This window comes from Triticum aestivum, chromosome 7A, assembly GCF_018294505.1.
Source record: "Triticum aestivum cultivar Chinese Spring chromosome 7A, IWGSC CS RefSeq v2.1, whole genome shotgun sequence".
Taxonomy (NCBI): domain Eukaryota; kingdom Viridiplantae; phylum Streptophyta; class Magnoliopsida; order Poales; family Poaceae; genus Triticum; species Triticum aestivum.
This window is the reverse complement of record NC_057812.1, coordinates 613,767,829-613,777,357: the sequence shown is the minus strand read 5'-3', so window position 1 is coordinate 613,777,357 and position 9,529 is coordinate 613,767,829.

The following is a 9,529-nucleotide window of genomic DNA, read 5'->3' as shown; positions in this document are numbered from 1 at the left end:
TTCCTCCTCGGGCCTCCGCACGCCGCCGCCGACTCCGGCCACCCCGAGCCTCCCTCGAGCCTGCTGCCATGCCCTATGGCTCCACTGTGAGCTCTGCCATCCATTCCCTCTCTTCTCCTCTGCTCTCGTCGTCGTGGGATGCTCGAAGACATCGCTGGCTGCCGCCTCTGTCGGTGTGCTCACCGCGCCGATAGCCGCGCCCGCTCGTGCACGCCCGCTCCTCGACGAAGCCGGGGCGCGCCTCGCAACCACTGCCCGCGCCCCGTAGCCTCACCGCTCGCACGCGAGCCCCGCCATCGCATGAGGCCTTGCCCGCGTTCCCGCCACCCCATCCACTATCGCTTCCCCCCACTATCTCTGTTGCGCTGCTGCGTACGACTGCTGCCGCCAATGCCTTTCCGCACGCGCCCTTTAGAGCTCCGGCTCCTCCATCGACTGACCCCCCATGCTGCTGCACCGGTGGTCGGCGTCGCCGGTCCTTGCCCACGGCCCCCCTGCTCGCCGGCCGACACGCGCCCGCCCCTGTAGTGGTTGTTGCCGTGGCCTTGGGCGTGCGCCCGTGCGGCCTGGGCGCTCACAGCGCCCCTGCGCCCGCAACCCGACTTTCCCCGCGCGCCCGTTAGCCCCTTTAGGCAGCTGACCAGTGGGACCCGCCCTGAAAAAATGATAAAAAATAAAATAAAAATAAAAATAATTAATTAATGTATTAAGTAACCTAATCAAGCTGCTTAATTAACTTAACTTTAATTAACTAATTAAACTATAATTAGGTAAATCAGTGAATGACAGGGGGCTCCACCTCTATTGACCAGTCAAAGTTTGACTGGTCAACTCGGACCCCCTTGGCCCACATGTCAGCCTTTGGTTACACATCCGTGTACACAGAGCTGGGTACCTGTAGCATTTCAACTTCTATTTTCAAATTAAAATAATTTTAGAAATTCATTAAATCCTTTTTAAATAATTATAAAATAAACCATAGCTCGGATGGAAAAACTGTGTACATGAAAGTTCCTTAGAACGACAAGACGAACCCGGATGCACAGCCCGTTCATATGCCACACATCCCTAGCATAGCGAACACGCAACTTTCCCCCTTTAATTCATCTCTCTGAAAACACGAAACACCAGGGATATTTTCTCGGATGTTTTCCCCCTTCACCGGTATCACCTCATACCGCGTTAGGGCACCGCTACTTGTCTTGTCATGCATCACTATGCATATGTTTGTATTATATTCATTGTTTCTTCCCCCTCTTCTCTCGCTAGACACAGAGACCGACACCGCTGCTACCCAGTACGACTATGGTGTTGACGACCCCTCTCTCTTGCCAGAGCAACCAGGCAAGCCCCCCCCTTGATCACCAGATATTGCCTACTCTCCTCTATACTGCTTGCATTAGAGTAGTGTAGCATGTTACTGCTTTCTGTTAATCCTATCCCGATGCATAGCCTGTCCTTGCTACTACTGTTGTTACCTTTACCTGCAATCCTAATGCTTAATATAGGATGCTAGTTTATCATCAGTGGCCATACATTCTTGTCCGTCTGCCATGCTATACTATCGGGCCGTGATAACTTGGGAGGTGATCACGGGTATATACTATATACTTTATACATGATACATGTGATGACTAAAGTCGGGTTGGCTCGAGGAGTACCCACGGTTGATTCACGAATTGGGGTCTGGAAGGACATACTTTCCCAACAGCCCTCTGTGTGGATCTTTGTGTCGAAGCGACAGGGCAGGTTGAGACCACCTAGGAGAGAGGTGGGCCTGGCCCTGGTCGGCGTTCGCAGTTATTTCAAGATAACACGTTTAACGAGATCTTGGTATTTGATCTGAGTCTGGCCATTGGCCTATACGCACTAACCATCTACGCGGGGACAATTATGGGCACTCGACATCGTGGTATCAGCCGAAGCCTTCGTGACGTCAGCGACTGAGTGGCACGCGCCGGATTGGACTGGAACGCCTGCTAGGCTAGGTCTGCTTCCGGCCGCCCTCGCAACGTGCAGGTGTGCAATGGGCGATGGGCCCAGACCCCTGCGCCATAGGATTTAGACTGGCGTGCTGACCTCTCTGTTGTGCCTAGGTAGGGCTGCGACGTGTTGATCTTCCGAGGCCGGGCATGACCCAGGAAAGTGTGTCCGGCCAAATGGGATCGAGCATGTTGGGTTATGTGGTGCACCCCTGCAGGGAAGTTAATCTATTCGAATAGCCGTGATCTTCGGTAACAGGACGACTTGGAGTTGTACCTTGACCTTATGACAACTAGAACCGGATACTTAATAAAATACACCCTTCCAAGTGCCAGATACAATCGGTGATCGCTCTCTCACATGGCGACGAGGGGAGGATCACCGGTTAGGATTATGCTACACGATGCTACTTGGTGAACTTACCATCTACTCTCTTCTACATGCTGCAAGATGGAGGTGGCCAGAAGCATAGTCTTCAAAAGGACTAGCTATCCCCCTCTTATTCCGGCATTCTGCAGTTCAGTCCACATATGATACCCTTATTCCATTTGATATCAATGCATACATATGTAGTGTAGCTCCTTGCTTGCGAGTACTTTGGATGAGTACTCACGGTTGCTTTGCTCCCTCTTTTCCCCCTTTCTACACTCGATTGCTGCGACCAGACGTTGAAGCCCAGGAGCTAGACACCACCATCGACGATGACTACTACTACTCGGCAGGTGCCTACTACTACGTGCAGCCCGCTCACGACAACCATGAGTAGTTTAGGAGGATCCTAGGCAGGAGGCCTGCGCCTCTTTCGATCTGCATCCCAGTTTGTGCTAGCCTTCTTAAGGCAAACTTGTTTAACTTATGTCTATACTCAGATATTGTTGCTTCCACTGACTCGTCTATGATCGAGCTCTTGTATTCGAGCCTTCGAGGCCCCTGGCTTGTAATATGATGCTTGTATGACTTATTTTATTTGTAGAGTTGTGTTGTGATATCTTCCCATGAGTCCCTAATCTTGATCGTACACATTTGCGTGTATAATTAGTGTATGATTGAATCGGGGGTGTCACAATATGAGTATTACAAGAGTTGATTTACCATGAGATCGGAGGGGCTAAATCCTAGAAGCTAGCCTATGGTATGATTGTTCTTGGTCCTACGGACTAAACCCTCCGGTTTATATAGACATCGGAGGGGGCTAAGGTTACACAGAGTCGGTTACAAGGAAGAAGATCTACATATCCGTATTGCCAAGCTTTCCTTCCATGCAAAGGAGAGTCCCATCCGGACACGGGACGAAGTCTTCAATCTTGTATCTTCATAGTCCAACAGTCCGTCCAAAGGATATAGTCCTACTATTCGGATACCCCCTAATCCAGGACTCCCTCAGTAGCCCCCGAACCAGGCTTCAATGGCGATGAGTCTGGCGCACAGATTGTCTTCGGCATTGCAAGACGGGTTCTTCTTCAAACTCCGAGTACCTGTTAAATAGTGTCCGGCTTCTCGTAAATGTTGCGCGTCTTGGCTTCTGCGTCCAATAATGACCATCTTCCACGTGTCAAGCGAATGTGAGGAGCTAGGGCATTTTTATATTTACGACCCTAGCTATGTGAATGAAATGTCTATTAAAGAGACGAGGATTCTCAGATCCAAACCATACCATCCTCCCTCAGCAAGCATTCATCAGAGCGCGCCCGCAAAAAATCCATTCCAGCATGGACGGCCAGCGCAACCCCTCCTCTCGCTCCCGCAGCCCCAAGCCTAGAGATTGGGAGAGGTGTTCCGTCCCGCACAGCCAATTAGTGAAGCTACAGACCCAGGGATTTCTCCCCCCAGCGTATATGGTCCTGGTTCGAGCCGGGCTCGCCACCTGTAATGGCGGGGAGCAAGCGGAGAGCTTTCCCAACCCCTCTAAGGGAGAGCGGGTATGCCTTATCCCTTATTTGTTAAGGGGACTCGGATTTCCAATCCATCCGTTTCTCCGAGGGCTCTTGGAGTTCTACGGCCTCCAGTTGCACAACCTCACCCCTACCTCCATACTGCATATCGTTGGCTACTTAGCCCTTTGCGAACTGTTTCTGGGCTGCGAAGCTCATTTTGTGCTGTGGAAGAAGTTATTCTGCCTTGTGCCCCGTACACAGAGGGGGTCAATATATCAAGTGGGCGGAGCTGAAGTATGGCGCATCACCGGGACCGGATACCTATCCGGTACCCCGAAGAAGACGTCCGAAGACTGGCCTTCAGAGTGGTTTTATATGGAGGACGTCCCCCTTCCAGATCCTGTTCGGATCAGCCTTCCCAGGTTTGATAATGCTCCCTTGAAGAAGCGCCTGAGCTGGCGGCCACGGAGCCCTCATGAGGAAGATGATAGAGACGTTCTTTACCCGATGGGCCGGATAAAGGTACTGGCTCAATCAGGACTGACCATAACCGAGGTTATGTCAATATGCATTATGCGGGGGGTGCAGCCACTTCAATATCGAGACCACCCTATGTGGGATTTCAACGGGGAAGATGATGCCACCTGCTATGGCCGCAAGGGGCCAGACTCGACCGCTGCTCTAGCAAAAATTATGTCTGGTCTGTACAAGGGAGAGGAAGAGGAGTTCCTCCGCATCAAGCCACAGGATGGATTCTCCATGTACAACCCTCCGAGCTGGGTAAGCCACCACTTTTTATGCCCACCCATTCCATATTTCCGCAGTTAAATATTTTACCTTGCCATCTCATCGCAGGAGCCGCGGAAGGCTGTAAGGGAGATCAACAGCCCACCTCGACAACCAGAGGATCTTGAACGGTCCCTTGACCCCAGCCTTAAAGAGGATTCAAACATATTCATGGAGCTGATTGACAGGGTATTCTACCAATTGAGATGCGATGATGCCATGGTGGCCATCACAGCCGACTACCCTGGGCTACTTCCAGCCTGGCAGGTAACTGGGACCAAAGTCCCAATTTTTGAAAAGGATTCCCTTTTATGCACTTCACCTACCGAACACAAACGATGTTTTATAGGGAAGGCTCTCGGGACGCCATGCGAAGCCCGCTGCGACTCGCCGACAAGGGGCTCCAAGGCCGGATAGGCTAAAAAGGAAGGTGGTCCGGATGGAGACGCCGACACAGAGGTATGATGTAATGCCTCGCATCGTGGTTGTCGTCTTTTAAAAAACGTAACAACACCCGTGTTTCCCAGAAGGAAGAACATTCGCCGGACTATATCCGGAGAGGTCACCGATCACGCCTCTACCAGTCGGGCTCCAGGGCCGGACACAGAGGTAGAGGCTAACAGGAGGCGCACGTCGGATGCTCCTCCTACAAAGGATGCGGATAAAATATCCGCTACGAATTCCAAAGTGGAGAGCGCCATGAATCACAGGCGTCGCCGAGCCGTACTCCGTGACGCTTGTTTCTCCCAAGAGGTGTTTGATGCCTTCAACTCAGGAGATGCGTATATCCGTGCAGCTCAAAATGGTCTAGCCAGAGCCACAGACCAGTATGTAAAGGATATACGGGTAAGAAAATTTGATGATTATATATATCAGTAGCCCTTGAGACTTAAAACAATTAGAATAATTGATTTAAGGATCATGACGTATGTAGGTTCTTGCAGAGAAGAATACCCAATTATCTCAGGAGCTAGAAGAGTGCAAAGCCCAGCTTCAGGCCACGCTTGCCGCGGAAGAGGAGTCCAAGAAGACCCCCGCTGGTAAATACTATGTTCATACGATGAACGGGAGGTATCAGATGTTGTGCGGCCTGCCTGCAAGTCTAACAATAGTTTTTGCAGAGGACTCCGGAGTAAATCCGGAGGCCGTGCCAGGGGATGCGAAACATGCTGGACGACAGCTAAATGCTGGCGAGCGCGTGCTATCAGGCGTCATTCAAGAGAAAAATAATCTCCGAGACGCTAATACCCAGCTGAGCGTGGAACTGAAGGATGTCCGGGGCCAGCTTGCGAACTCCGTGAAGGAGAATAAGCGGCTTCGACGCGGCATTTTTAGTAAGTGCTTAAACGAACCCTTCAAAGAGTTCGGCGAATATGCCGGCTAATAGAGTTGTGTCTGCAGGTATGCTGATAGGTCATCCCGCGGAGGAGATGCCCGGGTCTGCGGGTGATCTTCTACTCGAGCTTTCACAACTGCACGAACAAGTTCAGCAGGTGATGCAAGGTATTACCCAGGCCTTGTGGCCATCCGTCTCCCTGCCGGTGGGCATTGGAGAGCTTGCGGAGAAGCTCAGGGGAGCGCGGCAACGCTTCCGATTATGGAAGATATTGGCCTGCCGTTAAGGTGCCAAGGAAGCCTTGGCCATGGTGAAGACACGGTATACCAAGGCTGACCCAAACCACATGGCCGAGGTCGGACCTGTGGGGCCTGATGGGAAAGAGATCCCCGTTAGCTTAGTGTATGGGCAAGTAGAATTAGCCGCAAAGTATTCCCAACAGGATTGTAGGCTAGATAGCCTATTGGATGGTATAGAAGAGGAATTTAGTCAGTCTAAGTGACTATGTAATTAAAGTGACATGTATAATGCCTTCTAGCCGGATTGTAAATCATTTGTCATGGCGGACCTTTTCGCTTCAACCTCGGGACCCGATAGTCCAGAGTGTATCCGAATACCCGCTCAGTTATATAAGAACCAGGGCATGCGTGGAAACCAGGCGTAGGGGTCATTAGTGCTTGAACAGACAAGTACCCAACTAGTTATGTTATATTACATGGGTAGTAGGAAACATCTTCCAGGGAGAATAGTTCCGTTAAGGTTTCCTTTCCCTGGGTACGCATGCCCTAAAGTGCATGTCCGGACTGCGAAAAGAGATGCAGGGAAAAACATCTGGGGGCACATATGGAAAATAAATAAAAATCATCTTTGTTTCACCGACCGAATATTCCCTTAAGAATGCTAGCTTTCGGCTTCACCCACTCTGAGGTACACATCCGGCTGACCCGGCAGTAACAATCACGAAGGTGCTCCCCTTATGCCCTAGCCGAATTAACGGGAACATAGGGCATAAATACAAGAGCCAGGCAACCCAGCTTGGCCAAAACTTAAGTCATATCGATGCATATAATGGCGAAGAAAATGTACATGCGGAAGAATAACACATGTGCGGGGAACGAAGCCCAGATAAATAAGTAAGCTTCTGTGTAAGAAGCCCCCAGGTATACTGAGCGCGGTTAGCGTGCCAATAGTGTGCAGGCAAGGCACAAGTTGGCCCTTGAAGGCCTTGAGAAAGAAAAAAGAAGAAAGAAAGAGAAGACAGATAATGTATATGCAAAAACTGGACAGAGAAAGGAGACGAACATAGAGTCCGGCACTAGGCATAGAATCTTCGGAGCCTCGCTGCGTTCCATGGGTTCGGCTTAAGTCTATTATCCGCTGCATCCCGCAGACGGTACGCTCCACCGGTCAGAACTTGGTCAATAATGAAGGGACCTTCCCATTTGGGCTCGAGCTTGGTCTTTTTCTTCTCCGGCAGGCGTAGAACTACCTCGCCAACGTTATAAGTTTTGTCCTGTACTTCTCTGCTTTGGTACCTTCGAGCCTATTGCTGATAGAATGCTGAACGGGCTTTTGCCACGCCGCGCTCCTCCTCCAGGGGTCCAGACTGTCCTGCGGATCGAGCTCGGCTTCTCTTTCTTCGTACATGTGCACTCGAGGTGAGTCATGAATTATGTCGCAGGGCAAAACCGCCTCTGCGCCGTACACCATAAAGAAGGGTGTGTATCCGGTAGTGCGATTCGGCGTGGTTCGCAGCCCCCAGAGTATGGAGTCGAGCTCCTCTACCCAGTGCGTGTTAGATTCCTTTAAGGACCGCACTAATCTGGGTTTGATGCCGCTCATGATAAGACCATTTGCTCGCTTGACTTGACCGTTAGTTTGTGGGTGATAGACAAAGGCATAATCAAGCTTGATGCCCATGTTGCTGCACCAGATTTTTACCTCGTCGGCCATGAAGTTCGTGTCGTTGTCAGTGATGATGCTGTGGGGGACGCCATAACGGTGTACAACCTCGTATATGAAGTCTATCACCGGTCCGGATTCGGCCGTTTTAACAGGTTTGGCTTATATCCATTTGGTGAATTTATCCACCATGACCAGTAGGTATTTTTTCTTATGGGGATTCGCCCTTTAAGGGGTCCAACCATGTCAAGCCCCCAGACCACAAAGGGCCAGGTAATGGGGATTGTTTGGACGGCGGTGGGTGGCATATGGCTTTGGTTTGCAAAAAGCTGGCAACCGATGCAGCGTTGGACCAAGTCCTGTGCATCTGCCCAGGCCGTCGGCCAATAAAAACCTGTACGGAAGGCCTTACTTACAAGGGCCCGGGCTGCAGCGTGGTGGCCGCCTAGTCCGGTGTGAATTTCTGCCAAAAGCTTCCGCCCTTCCTCTTCAGAGATGCACTTTTGAAGGACTCTGGTAGTGCTTTTCTTATACAGCTCTCCCTCGTGGACCCTGTAGGCTTTAGACCGCCGCACTATGCAGCGTGCCTCATTTTGGTCCTCGGGAAGTTCCTGCCTAGTTAGGTAGGCCAGGAATGGTTCTGTCCACGGGGCGATGATGGCCATTATTACGTGGGCTGAAGGTGTTACTTCGGTGGCAGAGCCTCCGATTACGTCAGAGTGTTCGGTATCGGGCATTGTTGCCGGGTCCGGACCATTGTTACTGGTGTCCCCTTCCCATAACACGGATGGCTTAAACATCCTTTCCAAAAAGATGTTGGGGGGGGGGACTGTATCGCGTTTTGCGCCGATGCAGGCGAGGATATCCGCCGCCTGATTGTTTTCTCGAGCCACATGGTGAAATTCAAGCCCCTCGAACCGAGATGACATCTTTAGGACGGCGTTGCGATAGGCCGCCATTTTCGGATCCTTAGCATCGAAGTCTCCATTTATTTGGGATATTGCGAGGTTCGAGTCCCCACGCACCTCCAGGCGTCGAATGCCCATGGAAACTGCCATCCGAAGACCATGCAGCAGGGCCTCGTATTCGGCTGCATTGTTGGAGTCTGTATACAGTATCTGGAGTACGTATTGAACTGTATCTCCTGTTGGGGACGTCAGGACGACGCCAGCCCCCAGACCAGCCAGCATTTTTGAGCCGTCGAAATGCATGATCCAATTGGAGTATGCGCCATACTCTTTAGGGAGTTCGGCTTCCGTCCATTCGGCGACAAAGTCGACCAATACTTGCGACTTGATGGCTCGCCGAGGCCTGTATGTTATGTCGAACGGGAGGAGCTCAATGGCCCATTTGGCAATCCAGCCCGTAGAGTCACGGTTGTTTATAATATCATTAAGTGGCACCCCGAGGCCACTGTAATTGAACACTCTTGAAAGTAGTGCCACAGCTTCCGGGATGCCATGAATACCGCATAGGCTATCTTTTGATAATGTCGGTACCATGATTTGCATGGAGTGAGGACAGTGATACATAATATACCGGCTTTTGAAGGGGGATTTTATGTCCGTCCGTTTCTCATTCGACGACGAGCACTGCGCTCACAACCTGAAGAGTTGCGGCAATTTACAACAGCATTGGTTCGCCGATG